At 42.2% G+C, this 23,126-nt stretch overlaps 3 long non-coding RNA genes across 3 annotated transcripts; 2 read left to right on the forward strand and 1 right to left on the reverse strand.

The window, feature by feature from the left end:
* Nucleotides 1-1,079: 1,079 nt before the first annotated feature.
* LOC127906533 (uncharacterized) lies at nt 1,080-4,123 on the forward strand. The gene is made up of 6 exons (XR_008061791.1): nt 1,080-1,157; nt 2,446-2,538; nt 2,660-2,801; nt 2,911-3,018; nt 3,096-3,195; nt 4,024-4,123. It is a non-coding gene; the product is annotated as an uncharacterized LOC127906533 (long non-coding RNA).
* LOC118391682 (uncharacterized) lies at nt 1,511-3,623 on the reverse strand. The gene is made up of 6 exons (XR_004827194.2): nt 3,498-3,623; nt 3,078-3,209; nt 2,905-2,989; nt 2,638-2,796; nt 2,118-2,528; nt 1,511-1,792 (listed from the first exon to the last, which is right to left on the reverse strand). It is a non-coding gene; the product is annotated as an uncharacterized LOC118391682 (long non-coding RNA).
* Nucleotides 4,124-4,424: 301 nt separating the features above from the next.
* Nucleotides 4,425-22,784, forward strand: LOC127906534 (uncharacterized). The gene is made up of 3 exons (XR_008061792.1): nt 4,425-4,533; nt 20,304-20,475; nt 21,143-22,784. It is a non-coding gene; the product is annotated as an uncharacterized LOC127906534 (long non-coding RNA).
* Nucleotides 22,785-23,126: the final 342 nt, after the last annotated feature.

Raw genomic sequence — 23,126 nt, forward strand, 5'->3', positions numbered from 1 at the left:
ACTTTGACATCAGCAAACCACATGATGGCATACGCTCTTTCTGCCATCTATAGTTGAAACCAGGATTAATCTGTGAAGAGTACACTTCTCCAGTGTGCCAGTGGCCATCGATGGTGAGGATTTGACCATTGAAATTGGTACGATGCCAAACGGCAGTCGGGTCAAGACCCTGGTGAGGACGACGAGCAAGCATATGAGCATCCCTGAGAAGGTTTTGACAGTTTGTGCAGAAATTCTTCAATTGCGCAAACCCACTGTTTTATCAACTGTCCGGGCGGCTGGTCTTAGACGATCTCGCAGTTGAAGATGCTGGAAGTGAAGGTCCTGGGCTGGCGTGGTTACATGTGGTCTATTGTGAGGCCGGTTGGATGTCCTGCCAAATTAACATTAAATTCTCTGGCAACAATTCTGGTGGACATTCTTGCATGCAAATTGCTCACTGCCTCAAGTCTGACATTGTGTTGTCTGACAACTTCACATTTTAGTGGCCTTTTATTGTCCCTTCAATAAGCTTTTTCTGCATATGGAAAATGTTTGGGATCTTTTATTTCAGCTCATATTTTGGTTCAGTGTAGAAGCACCTGGACACTGACATTTATAAAAACGGTTTCCCCTGAATCGAGAACCAAGAAAGTATCTCCAAATGCAGGTAAGTTGAAAAATATTTGGTTATTTTTATAGGTACACCTGTAATGTCCATTTAATGGACAGCAAAAGCCTGGTTATATCACATTTTCTGGCTTACAAGCTGTAGGACCGAAACAGCGGAGAGGTTTAGCTTCTCGGATATCCCAATACTGCAGTTTTATTCGAACTTTACCTTTTTTTTTTACTTTTTTTTTTACATTTGACTGTTGCTTATTTTTCTTATATTTTGCCAACTGTACAGTCAATGGTATTTCAATGGACACATGCTTCACTGGGACATTAGAATCACAGTCTGGTAGTTAATTTCTCTCACCTGGTGAACCAGGTCTTAACCTAATTTATCTGAAATTATTATGATTTCAATTAATATATCAGAGAGCACACAATGTTTCAATTTGTCACTTTTTGCTTAAAGGTCAGTACCCTGTCTAGCCTGCCAGAGGTTTGAGAGGGTGACTGTGGCGCCGGAATTAAGTCCATCAAAGTAGTTTCCCCGTGGCACATGATCGGTAAGTGTCCCAATTCAAGTTTTGCCCTGATATGTTGTTTTGTAATGGTTGCTTTATTTGACCAAAGCAGAGTTCAATATTATAGTGTGTGTGTGTGTGTGTCAGTCAGTATCCTTACAAATATGAAAACCTGCATACTGTATGACATAGATACGGGTAAGAATAAAGTAATCTTCTCTCTAACACTTTAAATGTTAGGGATGGACCTCATTGGACCATTTTAAATGTTAGCGGTGGACCTCATTGGACCACTTTAAATGTTAGGGGTGGACCTCATTGGACCACTTTAAATGTTAGGGATGGACCTCATTGGACCACTTTAAATGTCAGGGGTGGACCTCATTGGACCACTTTAAATGTTAGGGGTGGACCTCATTGGACCACTTTAAATGTTAGGGGTGGACCTCATTGGACCACTTTAAATGTTAGGGGTGGACCTCATTGGACCACTTTAAATGTTAGGGGTGGACCTCATTGGACCACTTTAAATGTTAGGGGTGGACCTCATTGGACCACTTTAAATGTTAGGGGTGGACCTCATTGGACCACTTTAAATGTTAGGGGTGGACCTCATTGGACCACTTTAAATGTTAGGGGTGGACCTCATTGGACCACTTTAAATGTTAGGGGTGGACCTCATTGGACCACTTTAAATGTTAGGGTGGACCTCATTGGACCACTTTAAATGTTAGGGGTGGACCTCATTGGACCACTTTAAATGTTAGGGGTGGACCTCATTGGACCACTTTAAATGTTAGGGTGGACCTCATTGGACCACTTTAAATGTTAGGGTGGACCTCATTGGACCACTTTAAATGTTAGGGGTGGACCTCATTGGACCACTTTAAATGTTAGGTGGACCTCATTGGACCACTTTAAATGTTACGGGTGGACCTCATTGGACCACTTTAAATGTTAGGGGTGGACCTCATTGGACCACTTTAAATGTTACGGGTGGACCTCATTGGACCACTTTAAATGTTAGGGGTGGACCTCATTGGACCACTTTAAATGTTAGGGGTGGACCTCATTGGACCACTTTAAATGTTAGGGATGGACCTCATTGGACCACTTTAAATGTTAGGGATGGACCTCATTGGACCACTTTAAATGTTAGGGGTGGACCTCATTGGACCACTTTAAATGTTAGGGGTGGACCTCATTGGACCACTTTAAATGTTAGGGATGGACCACTTTAAATGTTAGGGATGGACCTCATTGGACCACTTTAAATGTTAGGGTGCTTGGAACCAATAATAGATTTTCGTTTTGTATGATTCCTCTCAAGGACGAGACTGGCGAGGCCACCTCCAGGCGATGATGGACATCTTCAACACCCACGGTTATCTTGTGTGACCGAGTTCATGAACACTGGAACAAGGTACAGATGTTAGAAGTTATATTCTGTCAATGTTTTTTTTAAATTCAATTTGATTTTGTTTATCTATGGTACATAATCAGACATATTTCAATGTCGTACATTGTCCTACACCCTTCTCCAGGTTTGGTGATTGGACCAACCAGACCCTCAAACTGCCATGAGCAAGTCCATTGATTGGTACCAAGAAGGTAATTCTCTTTGCACACAACAACAGCATCCAGGCCTCTACCGAGTACGGATGGGAGCCGCAGCTGTTGACTGAGGTGAACAATGCAATTGTATATACAATTATTGCATTTACTGTAGTCTTTCAAATGTGTGATTGACTTAGTGTTGTTTGTCTATTGGTATTTTTGTATAACGTACTTTCAGATCACTGAAACCCCAGCTGATGTGGTGGAAGTTGTCGAACCAGATCAGAACGCCTTCGAGGACCACCTTCAGGCACGGACTGAGAAGGATGCAGAGGTTATTGACTAGGTACAAATTATTTGGTTGACATTTGAGAATGCAAGAAATGGTAGTCCTCTTCAATTTACCTCTCCAAATGACTGTAGGACCATCGACTGTCCAAGCCCCCAGGAGGTATCCCGTCCACCAGAACCAGCGAGTTCGGATCAGTCTGATTTTATGAGTTGGGAGGCGGACCAGCTTGAGGTAGGCTATACCTTCTAAAAGTGTTGAAAAGTACATATCTCCCATTTATAACACTGCACTAATAACACTGCATGCTTGTGGTTGAATATATATATATATATATACACACACATATACATACATACACATACATATACAGTGGGGAGAACAAGTATTTGATAACCTGCAAAATCGGCAGTGTTTCCTACTTACAAAGCATGTAGAGGTCTGTAATTTTTAATCATAGGTACACTTCAACTGTGAGAGACGGAATCTAAAAAAGAAATCCAGAAAAATCACACATTCATCCCTGATGTCCTTACACAGCTGTCTGGTCTTGGCCATTGTGGAGAGGTTGGAGTCTGTTTGATTGAGTATTTGGACAGGTGTCTTTTATACAGGTAACGAGTTCAAACAGGTGCAGTTAATACAGGTAATGAATGGAGAACAGGAGACTTTCTTAAAGAAAAACGAACAGGTCTATGAGAGCTGGAATTCTTACTGGTTGGTAGGTGACCAAATACTTATGTCATGCAATAAAATGCAAATTAATTACTTAAAAATCATACAATGTGATTTTCTGGATTTTTGTTTTAGATTCCGTCTCTCACAGTTGAAGTGTACCTATGATAAAAATTACAGACCTTGGCATGCTTTGTAAGTAGGAAAACCTGCAAAATCGGCAGTGTATCAAATACTTGTTCTCCCCACTGTATATGTATTTATTGTAGGTCCTTGCATACAACAATGAATATTCCATCACATTTTCTCATTGTAAAGTGTAACCTGTGTGTTTGCTTGTTTACTTCTTCTACCCTGTTCCCTTTTATCTCTGCTCCTGTTCTCCAGGACCTAGGGGTTCTGCCAAACACCCACATAATATGTGAGATACACAGGTTAACTAAATACACGAGCACTGCAAACACTCAGATAAAGAGCCGCAGTGCCTGGACTTTGCAATGTGAGTGTACAAAAACATTTGAGAATAATGACACATCTGTACCAAAAAATATCAACGTTTATGTATTACAATCTTAAATGTTGCCAGGTTGGTTTTAATACATGTTGTTTCACAGGGTGTTCATTATTGTCAGTTGTATCCTTTGATGGCATTTATTTGTTCCACATGATTCATTGTGTCCTAGGACCTACAATAGATAAATATAATATCAACCACAAGGGTGTACTAATGAGCTATGATAATTGCTTTTATCATAAGAGGACCACTGAAATTCTATTATTGCAGTGTAGGGAAGGGCATGTTAAAATGAAAACATGACAGCCAGACAAGCCTGTGTTTGAATCAAACGGATTTGCATATGAATGGAGTGGAAATAAGTTGACTTCGTGATCTGTAAGGTAAGTAACTTTAATGTGTCAAGCAGATTGCAGTGTTTAAGACATGGATTTCTAGTTGTAATGTTAACAAGGTACCCAGAAGTAGTTTGAAGTAATATTTTCATTTTGTTAGCTAAACAAAGCTTGTTAAAACAGCGAAATTGTTGCGGAAATCAGCCTTGTTTGCATAGCAATGATGAAAAGAATGTTGTTTAGGCTGTAATGAAATCCAAAATTCTAAACATTAGGCCATCACACCGTTGATATAGCAACAGACACTAATAGTTTATCGAATCCAATTGTGATGCAGAGGGGGACACTTTTGGCCAGGACATTATTTGGCACAACAGGCCCCAGGTTTATCTTCCCTTTGAGGCCATACTACAGCTCACAGCACAGAGCTGGGAATACAGCATTTGCTGCCTGCTAGATCAGTAAAGGCATCCGTCTCCATTATAATCAGCAAGGAAAAGTGTTTGTTTAGACACACCTACCACTTACCTAGTAAATTCAGCAAAAAAAAACATTATTTCACTGTGAACGGTGTTTATTTTCAGCAAACATAACATGTGTAAATATCTGTGAACATAACAAGATTCAACAACTGAGACATAAACTGAACAGGTTCCACAGACATGTGACTTACAGAAATTGAATAATGTGTCCCTGAACAAAGGGGGGTCAAAATCAAAAGTAACAGTCAGTATCTTGTGTGGCCACCAGCTACATTAAGTACTGCAGTGCATCTCCTCCTCATGGACTGCACCAGATTTGCCAGTTCTTGCTGTGAGATGTTACCCCACTCTTCCACCAAGGCACCTGCAAGTTCCCGGACATTTCTGGGGGGAATGGTCCTAGTCCTCACCCTCTGATCCAACAGGTCCCAGATGTGCTCAATGGGATTGAGATCCAGACTCTTTGCTGGCCATGGCAGAACACTGACATTCCTGTCTTGCAGGAAATCACGCACAGAACGAGCGGTATGGCTGGTGACATTGTCATGCTGGAGGGTCATGCCAGGATGAGCCTGCAGGAAGGGTACCACATGAGGGAGGAGGAAGTCTTCCCTGTAACGCACAGCATTGAGATTGCCTGCAAGGACAACAAGCTCAGTCCGATGATGCTGTGACACATTGTCCCAGACCATGACGGACCCTCCACCTCCAAATCGATCCCGCTCCAGAGTACAGGCCTCGGTGTAACGCTCATTACCTTCGACGATAAACGCGAATCCGTCTATCACCCCTGGTGAGAAAAAAACGTGAATTGTCAGTGAAGAGCATTTTTTGCCAGTCCTGTCTGGTCCAGCGGACCTGCCTTACAACAGACCTACAAGGCCTCAGTCCAGCCTCTCTCAGCCTATTACGGACAGTCTGATCACTGATGTGATTGTGCGTTCCTGGTGTAACTCGGGCAGTTGTTGTTGCCATCCTGTACCTGTCCGGCAGGTGTGATGTTCGGATGTACCGATCCTGTGCAGGTGTTGTTACACGTGGTCTGCCACTGTGAGGACGATCAGCTGTCCATCCTGTCTCCCTGTAGCGCTGTCTTAGGCGTCTCACAGTACGGACAGTGCAATTTATTGACCTGGCCACATCTGCAGTCCTCATGGCTCCTTGCAGCATGCCTAAGGCACATTAACGCAGATGAGCAGGGCCTCTGGGCATCTTTTGGTGTTTTTCTGAGTCAGTATAAAGGCCTCTTTAGTTTCCTAAGTTGTCATAACTCTGACCTTAATTGCCTACCGTCTGTGAGCTGTTAGTGTCTTAACGACCGTTCCACAGGTGCATGTTCATTAATAGTTTATGGTTCATTGAACAAGCATGGGAAACTGTTTTAACCCTTTACAATGAAGATCTGTGAAGTTATTTGGATTTTTACGACTTATCTTTGAAAGAAAGGGTCCTGAAAAAGGGACATTTCTTTTTTTTCCCGAGTTTATTATTACACCTCATGATTGACAGGTTCTTTACAGAGCTGTTAGAAAACCTAGTCTGCGATATTTGTTAATTTCAAGAGTGTTTTTTTAACGTTAAACTGCTTGTCTACTGCTGATTGTTTCCTGGAGAGAGAGGGTGCAACCTTTGGTGTGTCTTTGAACTGTCTTCGTTAGGGCTGTCTTTGATGTAGCTGCTGTCAGAGTGCCGGTGGTTGGATGCTGGGTGTATATTAGCATCAATTACGACAACTCTAACCTGGAGTCTCTTCTCCCTCTCTCTGGCTGTCTGTCGTTTCCTTCTGTGGACTCCCACCTGCTCCCAGGTCTCAACGGTTAAGTGGTTTACAGAGCGGGGGGATGCCTGTCACATCCGGAGCTATGATCTTATAAGAACCCCCCTTCCTCACCGGTGTTGCTGGATCAGATCTGCATAATGGGGGTGAAGTGAACGAGCTCAGTTAGTGACATACCTGTTTAACCTGAATTATCTGCCAAACAGCCAGGGATCAGGTCACTGAACTTTGAGCTCTCTGAAAGGGAGCATGTCTGCTAGCGCTTACTAAACAGTCAAACTAAAGCAAGTCACTACTCGACAGTAACACACTGTACATGCTTATGAGAAGACGGGCTCTGTACATCCCTTATTTATGGAGCGCTGTGTCAAGATGCAACCACAGTTGTCCAGGGCTTCTGTAATGGTTCTTGTGCTGCTGCTAAAGGGCTTCTACAGTCTTAGTGGTGAGTGTTTAAAGAGAGACTCGAGATCCCTTCTATAGACACTTACTAGATTTAAAGTGATTGCCTTGACTGTGAATGAATGGCAGACACTCTGTGCTTCTCCATCTCCTGTAGGGTTTAACAGCTTCATCTTAAGCAATGAATGAGTGCTGCTGCTTCTTGATTAAGCTTTGCGTGGCACATTTGAATAATAAAACTTGAGCTGCTAAAAAATAATACTTAGAATTGTCTATTGTTAAAAGATCCACTGCAACTTCATGTGAATAGATTTTTTTTACTGATCTAAATGTATTATTCCAGTCTACCAGTCAGTAACTGTAGTTTATGTGAAGTTGTCAGAAAATGCTAACATACGGGTTTCAGGGATACAGTATTTTATACCCAAATCGGTTTCCCCTAAAAAACGAAAGTGGGAACTCTGGGCAAGCGGTTTTCTACGACTACTACTTTATGTTGGTAGCTGTCAGATGCATCACCTTCAGAAAATTCTGACTTGCCTACTGTTTCAGGGATTCACCAGAGGGCAGTCTTGCCATGCGATAGACAGGGGATCCCAGGCAGGACTCCTCATCAGTGTTGGAGAAGCTACTTTGATAATATAGCTACCAAATACTTCACACTGGAAAAAGTTAAGGGTATAACTTAATTAAGAAAAATATAGTTTACTTAAAGTTACTTTAAAAAGGTAGTGCACTACATCCAAACTGCTTTGTAAAACAAAAATGCATATCTAAAGCTGAAATGTCATTGACAACAAATTACACTGTGGAGTCAGATGTTAACAGAATGTGTCATTTGACCTATTAAACACAAAAACTATGTTTCAAGGGAGAATTAGGCATGTGTTATGCATAGTAGGAAAATAAGTAAGAAAGGTATTGCATACTTCACCCATATTTTATATTTTTACCTCAAGAAAGTAGTGTGCAGTTACAGTGGGTATAGAAAGTCCCCTTTCAAAATGTTGCTTCTACAGCCTGAAATATAAACACAAAACTAGACTTTTTCCAGCTTTATTTACACATAGTATCCCACAATTCTGGCTTCCGCCTGCGATCAATTGTCGTGACTTTGATTAGTTCAGAATAAAAGCAGTTCACAGAAGACTCCACTGCTTAGTAGTGCAATTCAAAGCAAATAATCCACTATGGGCGGAAAGGTACCTTCAAAAGATCTACGAGATAAAGTTGTGGAAAGGCACAAGTCAGAGGATGGATATATATAAAACGATTTCAAAGGCTTTGTCCCTCGGAGCACAGTTAAGACCATTATTACGAAGTGGAAGGCGTATTGCACCACCCAGACCCTGCATAGATCAGACTGTCCCTCCAAACTGGATGACCGGGTAAGGAGGAGACTGATCAGAGAGGCTTACAAGAAGCCAATGGCCACTTTGAAGGAGCTCCAGGCTTTTATGGCAAAGACTGGTCAATGTGTGCTTATGACCACAATATCACAAGCGCTCCACAAATCTGGCCTCAATGGGAGGGTGGCAATAAAAAACCACTTCCCCAGAAAAAGCCACATCAAGTCTCATTTGAGCTTCGCCAAAAAACACATTGTAGATTCCGAGGCCAAGTGGCAAAAGGTGCTGTGGTCAGATGAGACCAACATTTTACTTCATATGTCTAGCAAAAACCCAGTTATCTTTCCACCCAAAGAACTTCATGCCTACAGTAAAGCATGGCAGTGGCAGCATCCTGTTGTGGGGGTGTTTCTCCTCAGCAGGGACTGGAGCACTTGTCAGGATAGAAGGGGAAATGGACAGTGCAAAATACTGACAGATTCTTGAGAACCTGCTGCCCTCTGGCAAGAAGTTGAAAATGGGAAGATGGTTCACGTTTCAACATGACAATGACCCAAAGCACACAGCCAAAGCAACCATACAGTGGCTGAAGGACAAGAAGGTGAATGTCCTAGAGTGGCCAAGTCAGAGCCCAAACCTAAATCCCATCGAGAATCTGGGGAATGAGCGGTCACCATGGAGTTTGCCTGAGCTTGAACAATTCTGCAAGGAAGAATGGGGCAAATATTGCACAGTCTAGGTATGCCAAGTTAGTAGAAACAAATTTAAAGAGACTCACGGCTGTAATTCAAGCAAAGGGTGGTTTCACCAAGTATTGACTCAGAGGGGTGTTCACTTATCCAAATAGGGTATTTTACTGTTTTAATTGTAATTCATTTTTAGAGTTTTAGAGAGAAAAAACCACTCTGATATTGTGGGTTACTGTCTGTAAATAAAGCTGGGAAAAGTCCAATTTGATGTGTTTTCATTTCAGGCTGTAAGGCAACAAAAAGTGAACAATTTGAAAGTGGTGACTTTCTTACCCACTGTAATTACACCACTACATGGCAAAGAGTAATGAACTACTGAAAACACTATCAAGATTTGAATTTTAGTTAAACTACCACCAAGCTACTGCAAAATGTAATTAAATTACTAGTTGAACTAAACTCAGCAAAAAAAAGAAACATCCCTTTTTCAGGACCCTGTCTTTCAAAGATAATTCGTAAAAATCCAAATACCTTTACATATCTTCATTGTAAAGGGTTTAAACACTGTTTCCCATGCTTGTTCAATGAACCATAAACAATTAATGAACATGCACCTGTGGAACGGTCGTTAAGACACTAACAGCAATTAAGGTCACATTTATGAAAACTTAGGACACTAAAGAGTCCTTTCTACTGACTCAGAAAAACACAAAAAGAAAGATGCCCAGAGTCCCTGCTCATCTGCGTTAACATGCCGTAGGCATGCTGCAAAGAGGCATGAGGACTGCAGATGTGACCAGGGCTATAAATTGCAATGTCCCCACTGTGAGACGCCTAAGATGGCACCTCAGGGAGACAGGACGGACAGCTGACTGCTGACAGAGGCTGGAATGAGGGCTTGTCCAGCGACGGTGGGCACAAACCCACCGTCGCTGGACCAAACAGGATTGGCAAAAAGTGCTCTTTACTGACGAGTCGCGGTTTTGTCTCACCAGGGGTGATGGTCAGATTCGCATTTATCGTCGAAGGAATGAGCGTTACACTGAGGCCTGTACTCTGGAGCAGGATCAATTTGGAGGTGGAGGGTCCGTCATGGTCTGGGGCGTGTGGCACAGCATCATCGGACTAAGCTTGTTGTCATTGCAGGCAATCCCAACGCTGTGTGTTACAGGGAAGACTTCCTCCTCCCTCATGTGGTACCCTTCCTGCAGGCTCGTCCTGCCATGACCCTCCAGCATGACAATGCCACCAGCCATACTGCTCATTCTGTGCGTGATTTCCTGCAAGACAAGAATGTCAGTGTTCTGCCATGAGCCCAGATCTCAATCCCATTGAGCATGTCTGGGACCTGTTGGATCGGAGGGTGAGGGCGAGGGGCCTTTTCCCTCAGAAATGTCCGGGAACTTGCTGGTGCCTTGGTGGAAGAGTGGGGTAACATCTCACAGCAAGAACTGGCAAATTTGGTGCAGTCCATGAGGAGGAGATGCACTGCAGTACTTAGTATCTGGTGTGGCCACCAGCTGCATTGACTGTTACTTTTGATTTTGACATCCCCCTTTTTTTCAGGGACACATTATTCAATTTCTTTTAGTCACATGTCTGTGGAATGTGTTGAGTTTATGTCTCAGTTGTTGAATCTTGTTATGTTCATACAAATATTTACACATGTTAAGTTTACGTGTTGTTTACTACTCCCCAACACTGATTTTCATCCACCATAGCCCCTCAGAGAGGCAGAGGATCTGTCCCAAATGGCACCCTACATATACTGAACAAAAATATAACACAACATGTAAAGTATTGATCCCATTTTCAATGAGCTGAAATTTAAGGGGCTGAGGAGTATTTATTTCTGTAATTAAGCCCTTTTGTGGGGAAAAACTCATTTTGATTGGGTGGACCTGACTCCCAATTAGGTGGGTATATGTCCTCCCAGGCTCACCCAAAGCTGCGCCCCTGCCCTGTCATGTAAAATCCATAGATTAGAGTCCAATGAATTTATTTCAATTGACTGATTTCCTTCTATTAACTGTAATTCAGTCAAATCTTTGAAAATGTTGTTTGTTGCGTCTATATTTTTTGTTCGGTATAGTACACTATTTATGACCAGGGAATACAGTGCCATTTGGGACGCCAGCAGTATATAAACTGATCTGGAGTCAGAGAGATTCTCAAACAGCTGCCTCAGACTTCAGAGCATGATATACCTCTAGATGCTAATGAGTGGAATACAACAATGTTCTTTCAGAACAAAATGTCCCAAGCTGTGAATGCTGTAGACAAAGATATCAATTACTCTGCAGTCTGGCTTTTACAAACTACTGTACTGACCCCTAGAATATGTCAGCTCAGATGGTTTATCCCTAAGAGGCTGTGAGGTTGACATCTCTTTTTAAAACTTTAGTTTTAGTGAGGGGTCATGTTAGTAGTTTGCCCTGGGGTCAACCCTCTCATAAAATAAATTATACAGATCATAGATTCACTTACTGGTGTCTCATAATAAATATACAGTACATCCTTTTATAGCAAAGTCTGAGATACCGGCATATGTTATTGTAGGGCGAATAGGACAAGTAAAGCATTCGGTGGAGGGATTATTTCGCTCCATCTTAATTTGGATCTGAAATTTGAGTGAATCTTTACTCCCTTGTGTGCTGTAGATGCCTAGTCTAGTGGATGCTGTTGTAAGGCGCTGTACCTGCTTATTGTTGCTGTAACAGACGCCTCAGGCAAAGCGGAGGTGAAATCACAGAGTGGTTTTGTTTTCACAGAGGGCTGCTGGTTTGTTTCTCTTCAATAAGTAAAAGAGGATATCAGCACCTACCATTCAGATTGTTCTGAAATCGATTCTGTTGTTAGCAACAGATAAAATTGGCATTCCTGCAACATTATTTTCTTGAAAAGTGTAGACCTTACAGTACAAGCCCTTAACCAACAGTGCAGTTCAAGATAAGTTAAGAAAATATTTACCAAATAAACTGAAGTAAAAAATAATAAAAAGTAACAATAACGAGGCTATATACAGGGGGTACCGGCACCGAGTCAATGTGCAGGGGTACAGGTTAGTCCAGGTAATTTGTACATGAAGGTAGGATTGAAGTGACTATGCATAGATGATAAACAGCGAGTAGCAGCAGTGTACAAAACAAAAGGGGGGGGGGGATCAATGTAAATAGTCCTGTGGCCATTTGATGAATTGTTCAGCAGTCTTATGGCTTGGGGGTATAAGCTGTTAAGGAGCCTTTTGGTCCTAGACTTGGCGCTCCGGTAGGTTTTGTTGTGCCCTCTTCATGACTGTCTTGGTGTGTTTGGACCATGATAGTTCGTTGGTGATGTGGACACCAAGGAACTTGAAACTTTCGACCCGCTCCACTACAGGCCCATCAATGTTAATGGGGACCTGTTCGTCCCAACCTTTTCCTGTAGTCCATGATCAGCCCCTTTGTCTTGCTCACATTGAGGGAGAGGTTGCTGTCCTGGCACCACACTGCCAGTTCTCTGACCCCATAGGCTGTCTCATTGTTGTCGGTGATCAGGCCTACCACTGTTGTGGGGCGGCCCGTCAGGAATTCCATGATCCAGTTGCAGAGGGAGGTGTTTAGTCCCAGGGTCCTTAACTTAGCGATGAGCTTCGTGAGCACTTTGGTGTTGAACGCTGAGCTGTAGTCAATGAACAGCATTCTCACATACAGTAGGTGTTCTCTTCATCCAGGTGGGAAAGGGCAGTGTGGAGTGCGATTGAGATTGCGTCCTCTGTGGATCTGTTCGGGCAGTATGCGAGTTGGAGTGGGTCTAGGGTATCCGCGTGGATGCTGTTGATGTGAGCCATGACCAGCCTTTCAAAGCACTTTAAGGCTACCAATGTGAGTGCTACGGGGCGGTAATCATTTATGCAGGTTACCTTCACTTCCTTGGGCACAGGGACTATGGTGGTCTGCTTGAAACTTGTAGGTATTACAGACTCGGTCAGGGAGAGGTTGAAAATGTCAGTGAAGACGCTTGCCAGTTGGTCTGTGCACACTTTGAGTACACGTCCCGGGATCCGTCTGGCCCCGCAGGTTTGTGAATGCGCACATTGGCTACCGAGAGCGTTATCACACAGTCATCCAGAACAGCAGGTGGTCTTGTGCATGCTTCAATGTTGCTTGCCTCAAAGTGAGCATAAAAGGCATTTAGCTCAACTGGTAGGCTGGCGTTACTGGGCAGCTCACGGCTGGGTTTCCCTTTGTAGTCCAAAATAGTTTTCAAGCCCTACCACATCCGACGAGCGTCTCGGCCGCTGTAGTAGGATTCAATCTTAATCTTGTATTGATGCTTTGCTTGTTTGATGGTTCTTCTGAGGGCATAGAAGGATTTCTTGTAACCGTCCGGATTAGTCTCCCGCTCCTTGAAAGTGGCAGCTCTAACCTTTAGCTCAATGCGAATGTTGCTTGTAACCCATGGCTTCTGGTTGGGATATGTACGTATGGTCACTGTGGGTTCCATGTCTTCGATGGACTCATTAATGAAGCCAATGACTGAGGCGGTATACTCCTCAATGCCATTGGATGAATCCGGGAACATTTTCCAGTCTGTGCTTGCAAAACAGTCCTATAGCGTAGCATCCGCGTCATCTGATCACTTCTGTTTTGAGCGAGTCACTGGTACTTCCTGCTTTAGTTTTAGCTTGTAAGCAGGAATCAGAAGGATAGAATTATGGTCAGTTTTCCCAAATGAAGGGCGGGGGAGAGCTTTGTATGCATCTCTGTGTGTGGAGTGAAGGTGGTCTGGAGTTTTTCTTTCTCTGGTTGCACATGTGACATGCTGGTAAAAATGTGGTAAAACTGATTTAAGTTTGCCTGCATTAAAGTCCCCGGCCAATAGGAGCGCCACTTCTGGATGAGCATTTTCTTCTTTGCTTAAGGCCTTATAGAGTTGGTTGAGTGCGGTCTTAGTGCCAGCATCGGTCTGTGGTGATAAATAGACGGCTACGAGTAATATAGATGAGAACTCTCTTGGTAGTTATCCGTGTCGTCGTTCAGCCACGACTCAGTGAAACATAAGATATTACAGTTTAATGTCCCGTTGGTAGGATATTCTTAAATGTAGGTCATCAATTTTATTTTACAATGATTGCACGTTAGCCAATAGAACGGATGGCTGTGGGAGTTTACCCTTCTCACCTATGGATTCACAGAAGGCAGCCTGTTCCCCGGGAAAGCAGTATATTATTCTCGTTGGACTTGTTAAAGGAAAAAGCTTCTTCCAGTCCGAGGTGAGTAATCGCTGTTCTGATGTCCAGAAGTTATTTTCGGTCACAAGAGACAGTAGCAGCAACATTATGTACAAGATAAGTAAAAAAACAAGTTACAAACAATGCAAAAAAACTAACAATGTCCAGGCCCGTCTGAAGTTTGCTAGAGAGCATTTGGATGATCCAGAAGAAGATTGGGAGAATGTCATATGGTCAGATGAAACCAAAATATAACTTTTTGGTAAAAACTAAACTCGTCTTGTTTGGAGGACAAAGAATGCTGAGTTGCATCCAAAGAACACCATACCTACTGTGAAGCATGGGGGTGGAAACATCATGCCTTGGGGCTGTTTTTCTGCAAAGGGACCAGGACGACTGATCCGTGTAAAGGAAAGAATGAATGGGTCCATGTATCGTGAGATTTTGAGTGAAAACCTCCTTCCATCAGCAAGGGCATTGAAGATGAAACGTGGCTGGGTCTTTCAGCATGACAATGATCCCAAACACACCGTCCGGGCAACAAAGGAGTGGCTTCGTAAGAAGCATTTCAAGGTCCTGGAGTGGCCTAGCCAGTCTCCAGATCTCAACCCCATAGAAAATCTTTGGAGGGAGTTGAAAGTCCGTGTTGCCCAGCAACAGCCCCAAAACGTCACTGCTCCAGAGGAGATCTGCATGGAGGAATGGGCCAAAATATCAGCAACAGTGTGTGAAAACCTTGTGAAGACTTACAGAAAACGTTTGACCTCTGTCATTGCCAACAAAGGGTATATAACAATGTATTGAGATAAACTTTTGTTATTGACCAAATACTTATTTTCCACCATAATTTGCAAATAAATAAATAAAAAATCCTACAATGTGATTTTCTGGATTTTTCTTCTCATTTTGTCTGTCATAGTTTAAGTGTACCTATGATGAAAATTACAGGCCTCTCTCATCTTTTTAAGTGGGAGAACTTGCACAATTGGTGGCTGACTAAATACTTTTTTGCCCCACTGTATGTGATGTAGTACGCAATTTTTTGAGACCACTTTTTATCTTGCGAGAGCTACTTTCAGAACTACTGCCTATTTTCAACAAAATAATGTTGCAGGAATGTTTCTCACTACAAAAACGATTTCAGAACAATCTTAGATGGTGGGTGTCATGGCTTTCTGAAATGCCATGGAACAACCATGTCGTTGTTTTAACGCCTTTCACTCAAACCACACATCTCTCATACTTTTCTTTCCACCCCACAAACATCCATTTTCACTGCAATGTAAAGAAAGCGGGAAGAGAGAAAACAAAAAACATCTACGTGCTGAGTCATTAGCTACCTCGCAATTAGATCTGTCAGTGTCGTACAGTTTGTGGGTTAGTAATTATTTGCTCATTTGGTGCAGTTAGACATTGAATTAGTCAGTTATATGTGTGGTAAATGAGTGCCCGGCCACAGTGTGCAAGGAGTGAGTGGGAAGGGAGTCTTCAATAACACTGCATGTCAAGGAAATTCAAGCTGTATGATCTATTACTGCAGGAATGTGCTGCCTCCTCTTCTCTGTTCTCCACAGCAATCAGCAGGTTAACCAGGAAACAGCCTCTTAATGACATCCAAATACACACATAATCACATTCAGGCTTTGATTTGTACTATTGACATCTGTTGTTGCATTTTCCATGTAGATCTTATCATATGTCCAACTGATGCCAACTTTTCACACGATACATTGACTATATAAGTGTGATCAGTGTGAATAGAGATAGATAGTGATCTTTCCTAACAACATCACTGAGAATTCCTTAGACCATCCATCCTGGCCATGTAACAATCAGTTGATCTTGGGCACAGCGGCACGGCACGGTCGATGCCAAGATATGATGTTCCACAACAGGCATTTCCAATGTTTTGTTTTGTGGTGTTGGATAGTGCATTTATTGAATTTGTGTATTTCATTATTTTTCTATAATTTTTCTCTCTGCGTTGTACACAGTAAGTAAGCATTTCACTGTTAGTTTACCTTTATCTTGCACCATATCCCTGGATCACATTGAATGTTTTTGCTGTTTGGGAACTTCAAATGTGGACTGTATATATCCGAAACAAGCCCGCTTCAGGCATGGGCATGTTGACAAAAGCCCCCACAAGGCTTTAAAACAAGCAGGTTGTAATTTAGAGGCTCGCAGTTTAAGATCATGATTTGTGGTTCCTGTTTGCTATATTAAAAACAAGCTGTAGTCTAAATCATGCTGTCATTGCACTCGCTGGCACTACTCCTCTTACCACGGCTATTTACAGCAGTTTCGCAACAATTAGCATAATGTCTCCTGTCATAAAGACTTAGTTTAGATGTCATTTATTTCCGAGTGAATATAAAGAAACAGTCTCACTGCATGACATGTCTCTAGGCAGGTTAGTGAAATTGAAGCTTTATTCAGGTTCTGGCTGAGGGAAAATGGAACCATATGTTGTTCCAAGCAACATTGTGGAAACTGATGTTGATTAGCTTTTTTATCACCTTTTATGGCAATAATGGAAAAGTGAATACTTTGGCATGCAATATTCAGTTTACAGCATAGCATGGCCGTGTATTACAGTAAAGTAAACAGTATCTGTAGTTGTTGGTCTAATGTAGACTTTTTCACCATGCACCAGCTTTCACAAGTTAGAAACCCAGGTACTGGAACATCCAGGTTTTATAATGCTCTTGCAGTGTTCACTGGGGAGGTATTTTCAGTGGTTTGCTTGATACACTAATTCAGGTACACAGTACCTCAAGCATCTACAATGTACTCTTCCCACAGGGAGGTTATTTGTTTCAATTTACTTGATGGCAACATAAGCGAGGCCCTTAAGAGCCAGCAGAAATAGCACTTCCGCTTGTTCTAAGAGTCAGTGTGGTCACCAAAGCATCCTTTCACCAAACAGCTCTCACAGCTTGCAGAAGAAAGCTGTACAATGGGATTCAACGCCTACTTGGTGGCACAGTACATGTACTGTATACTGCTGAATCAACTACAAGGCCAACCATCTGACATGTTTAGGATATTTTACATTTCTTATTTGGTACTAAAAATGTAATATCTTGCATTAATTTCAAAGCATTTCTTGCTTTTATTGACCAGTCAAAATGCCTTCTGCACTGTGGAAATATTTGACCAGTCTAGAATTTTTAGTTTTAAAGGGGTGACAGAGTGGTGACATTGACATGACGCCAATTTGACCAATTATGAGGCTTGGCTTAATCCTGACGTCCCTGCAGTTGGAAGACTGGCATGGTGACATGAGCTGGTAAACCAGACAGTAGCATGCAATTATAGCAGTCACCTCAATGTCAAGGGTCTTTTCAATTAAACTCAGGCAAATGTCAGGCAGGTCATATTGTAGCTCAGAGTAGCATCTCCATTGTGAGTTACAGAGATTCATTGTGCTAGCTGCCGCTGTATGTCTGTATGTGCAGAATGGCAAGTATTTAGACAGTCGAGGCAGAGCCTAAGTCTGGTGTGGCAGGTGGGCCATTTGGTTTGGCAACAGCCAAATCTGTGTGTTTCCAGTAGGTTTGGTACACCATTGTTCCTCATCATCTCCCTGAGACCAGTAGAGGTGTGTGCCCACATTGGATTGTCACAGTCTGTCACCTAGGAACATGGGCGACGCTCGCTGCTGTGGGGAATATCCTTCTTTTATCATATCACTGGTACTACTGAGCTAACCCTGAGACGTGGCTGTAAACTCCTATGGCGATACCAGGGTTAATGCTGAGCATGATGGAATGCATCTCTCTGAAGGGTGTGGATACTGGATAGGGCAGTTATGGTGGACTTCTCTTCTCCACTCAGATTCTCTCAAGGCTAACATGTATCAGAAAGCACGGTTCTGCTTGATCAGAGAACAAGACTAGACAGGCTGAGACTGTCACTCTCCACAGATCTTCTCTCCCCCCACCAGTCTTTTTAACCTTGACTGCTACAAGCTGAGGGAATTGATTACATGCAGCATAAGTACTTTGAAAGGTTTGAATGTATTTTTCACGATGTGTTGCCAGGAACAAAGGGACACCATCAAAGAGCTTTTATATCATCCTCCAAAACTTTTAATTGAAACCCTCTGAGGAGAGAGACGAGTGTTGGAAATGAACGGATCGGGAAGTAATTGGCAGCGTGTCAGCAGCGTATTTACATTTTGTTATTTTAAAGACGCAATTAATTACAACAGATGAAGAAATCTGTGGAGAGATGAAACATGTTGCACTTGTTCACTTATATCCCCCCATCCTCGTCTCCCTCCTGCCTCTCCTTTCAACACTCCTTCGGCGTTGTGAGGGGGTGTATTCAGGCTTGCCAATTAGCATTCAGCCTAAAAAAGATCCAGTGCTCCACTGTTTCAGCAGGTAAAGGCCTGAGATTTAAATTGGCTGGGAAGAAATGTGAGAAGTGCCATAACAGGCAGACGGCTAGGTCCTACTAGTTCACATGCTCTTTTCCATGTGGTGCTCTAAGCTTCAAACAAATGAAAGCATTATTTTTTAAGGGTTTAAAACTCAGAGAGAACACAGTGTAAATCAAATCAAATTAGTTGCCTTTATCTCCCAAATAAGTATTTTTTTCTCTGAAACTTTTGCACTGCACAAACTTTTGAATGTTACTGGTCAAATAATGTATAGATAATTGGATTGGGGGGAATGTGATGTCGGTGTACAGTTGTATTTGTATTATGTGGAGGTGAGGATCCCCCTGAAGCCATAGAATGATGAGGGGACTTTTTAAACATTGCCACCGTCTTCCCCCTCTAGCAACCAAAAACAGAGTGGCAGATTCTAGAGTTGCTGTGGAGAAACTTTGAAAAGAAACGGTAACATATGCTTTTGTACTGGAAATGCATTAGTCATAAGAGAAGGCAAAAGGAAGAAGGGCCCTGATTGAAGTTTAGGAATAACAACTTTAATGCCCCATATTTTCACCCCAGTGACTATGGAAAAGTTGGGAGAATAAAGAGAAAGTTTGATGGCGGAACATAAAAAAGAATCATGTAAAATACCTAGGGAGCTCTTCTTTCTCTGCTTGTGTTTTTGTGTAGAGGACCAAAGAGGGTATTTTAAAAACTGTGTATAATTGATGTTACCAGAGGTAACCGAAGGCATTTACAATCAACTTGGTAACCCAAATTCATGGAAAGGGGTTGCGCATTTATTTATGATAAGGACTTTTTGTACCTTTTGAATGATTTTGAATAGCTACATGTATTATGACGGTTGTTATGAGTACCTTATGTATACCCCCTTCAAGTAAGGTGTTATTCTATCGTCCTTTAGCCCCTTCTCCAGTCTTTGCCATCACCTGGAGAAATAATCCTTTGAACAATTAAATGACAGAGAGAGAAGCAAAGCTGGATAAACACTGACTAAATTAAGAGATTGATGGGTCAATTTGGGTCCCAGATCATCCACATTGTTGGTGGTGGCATTCACATTGATTATGTTCCCCATGGACAGCGTCCAAAACAGTCTCTGAAATTAACACGTCGTTTGGAGCGTTTCCCATTAGTTTCCCCATCCTTACCCAACAGACAGATGGCTCCCAATGCTGGAGAGCTCCATATTAGTAGCATGATTACAATGCATTACATTAAGGTCTCGTCATTAACGCAGTGATTTTAAAAAGCTATTATGGTTTTTGATTATCATCAGCCAGTGGGGCTTTAGAAAATCATAATGGCAGATTGATTTCCTATTTCCTCAGTGAAGATGCTGCTCGGTGTTTTGAATAGCTCTCCTCAACTGACTTATACTTAATGAGCTGAAATAGCATTAGCATAATGTTTTGAGGATTGAAGAGGGGAAAATGGCTCCAAGGAGAAGACTAAAAAGTAAATATGGTTAGGCTCATGAACGCATTTCCATGTTACAGATGGAGCTGGAGTCCTACATGGAGGTGATGTGAGGGCTTCCAGCCCCAGGTCGGCACAAACTGTCCCATTGGCAGCCTGCATCCATCTGGCTGGTGGGGTTAGATCCAGACCCGTCTCTACCTTTGGAGCTATCTGCACTGTATGGAGCACGGCCAAGCGTTGGATTCACAGGTACATACATTTGAATAATGACATTGCTGATAAGGGGTACTAACATTACATATTACATTAGTGCTAAAGTAGTTAGGATTATTATTAGGATTAGGATATTAGGATTTAAAACACCTTGTCCTACTAGATTATAGCGCTCTTCCAAAATCTCTAACACTAGCAACAACAGAGTGACCCACAAACGGAGCATGAGGATTTCAATTCAGCCTTCACCAAAATTCAAAAGGCACTCACACATCTGAGCCATCTGTTGCAGGTGCATGGTAAAATGTATCGGCCTCAAGGCCTTCGTCAGAGCTTTTGAGGCTTCACCCCAATGTAATTCCATAAGTAGGAGGATAAAAGGATAAGAGATGAATAAGGAGAAAGTAAATGTAAGATATTTTATTGCTGTGTTAGACCTGGTGTTGTTTTAAACCCCAGCTGAGGGGCATAGTCCACTTCCTAATGAAGAGAATCAGCTTCTCTGTGTGTGAGAATCTGATCCCAGCTTTGATGTGGTTGGTTATTATCTCAGATGTGAAATCCTCTCTTCCAAACACTGTCGAACCGGGTGGGCGTGCTCAGCTGTGAAATTGTATCTTTTCTATACCCACTCCCTCCATCCGTCCCCCTCTACCCCTCTACCCCTCTACCCCTCTACCCCTCTACCCCTCTCCTCTGACAGTGAGGTGAACTGCTCTCCCCTCGTAAAGAAAAGAAGACATATACCGCTGCGAGGTGAAGCTATTGCATTCCCTCCCTTCCACCACTCCTATCACAAACTATGAAACACCCGGGGTGCGTCAAAACCACAACCGCTTAAACTGCAGGACACAGTGTCAATGAGTGATGTTTTCACCTTTACAAGTGCATGGGTTGATTTGCATGTGCTCATGGGAAATGAAGTCTTGAGCATAGGTGGTGAATTGATCAGATAATCCATCCATTACTTTCAATGGACATTGATAGATATTGTTTATATGGGTCCCTCCATCAGGGAGGATGTATTCTGGCCATATCAACAGAATGAGGTGTGACGCCTATACTCTGTTCATTCTGGAGGCCATTTGGTGGTTTTCTATCTTGATGGCAACAATGTCCTACTTTCTATGTGTAATCCACCAAGAGGCCCAGCAGATTGCCCACACACCCTCACAATGATGCCAGCAGGGCAGAGAGGCAGTATGTCTGGCCTGCAGCACTCTGGCTCTGTGGCTCAGAGACTGTTATGTGCTGGTGAACAATGACATACCAGCCTAGTGCAGCTTCAACTATGGCTGAACAACCATGTGCATTGGCTTTACAATGCTTGTGTTCTAGCTAGTAATTCAATATTTATAACAAGCATACATAGTTATATTCCTTGGTGAAGAGACACAGGTTACCAATGTCTATATGGCCAATAGCTACTGCTCCTAAAATGTTAGTGTTTTTCTGCAGAGGATTTCATTTTCTGTTGTGCGTGCTGTAGTTTAGTGAAATAAAATGAAACACTCATCAAATTAGAGATGGAATTCAATGAGAAAATGAAAAATAATGCAGTTATTGAAAGCAGGTGTTTCTTTTCTGAAACCCAATTAAACACTTATGAAGAGAAAGGGTGGAGAAGATATTCTACACGTGCTGTTTGTGTACTGTAATACCAGTGTTTGTGTACTGTAATACCAGTGTTTGTGTACTATAATACCAGTGTTTGTGTACTGTAATACCAGTGTTTGTGTACTGTAATACCAGTGTTTGTGTACTGTAATACCAGTGTTTGTGTACTGTAATACCAGTGTTTGTGTACTGTAATACCAGTGTTTGTGTACTGTAATACCAGTGGGCTATATTTCATAGTCTACTCACATAACCATAACAGATGAATTATGGTCAGTCCATGAAGACATCTACTATCAATATTTAAGACTCATTCATTGATTTTCTTTTTCCAGACACGCTCTCTCTCAAACTATAACATTTAATTTTGGAGAGAGTCAGGTTACGAGAGCCACCCCACTGGGCACAAACGTGTTCACTCAACGTTGATTCAACATCATGTACATTTGTCAATGTATTGCGATGTTGAATCTACGTTTGAAAACACATTTGGATTTGCAAAAGGTCATCAACCAGATATCATATAATTTCAACCACTGTTACAAACATTGAAATTAGGGTAAAACTTTAACTTAAATACAATGGCTAAACCTGACTAACAGGTTGTTACATCAATCTAATTTCAACGTAATCATCAAAACTATGTATACGTTGAAACCTGCCTCCTCCCCTTCATCGACACGGATTGAAGTGGATTCAACAATAAAGGATTCTAGCTTTCACCTGGATTCACCTGGTCAGTCTGTGTCATGGAAAGAGCAGGTGTTCATAATGTTCTGTATGCTCAGTGTATTTTGAATATTGGATGAAAAACGGATGTTGATTAAACAGTGAGAATATGCGAAAATGTCAACATCTAAAATATGACAAATGTGACATGGATCTGATGTTGCATGTTCACGTGTTTACAACACGACATGAATTGTGTTGCAATTGTGTTCCACTTAGATTCTACGTGAGATTTTCGTAACCATTCTACGTGTCATCAATAAGGGATCATAGCTTTCACCTGGATAGTCTGTCATGGAAAGAGCAGGTTTTCTTAATGTTTTGTATACTCAAGGTGTGTC

Source organism: Oncorhynchus keta, chromosome 12, assembly GCF_023373465.1.
Source record: "Oncorhynchus keta strain PuntledgeMale-10-30-2019 chromosome 12, Oket_V2, whole genome shotgun sequence".
Classification (NCBI taxonomy): Eukaryota; Metazoa; Chordata; class Actinopteri; order Salmoniformes; family Salmonidae; genus Oncorhynchus; species Oncorhynchus keta.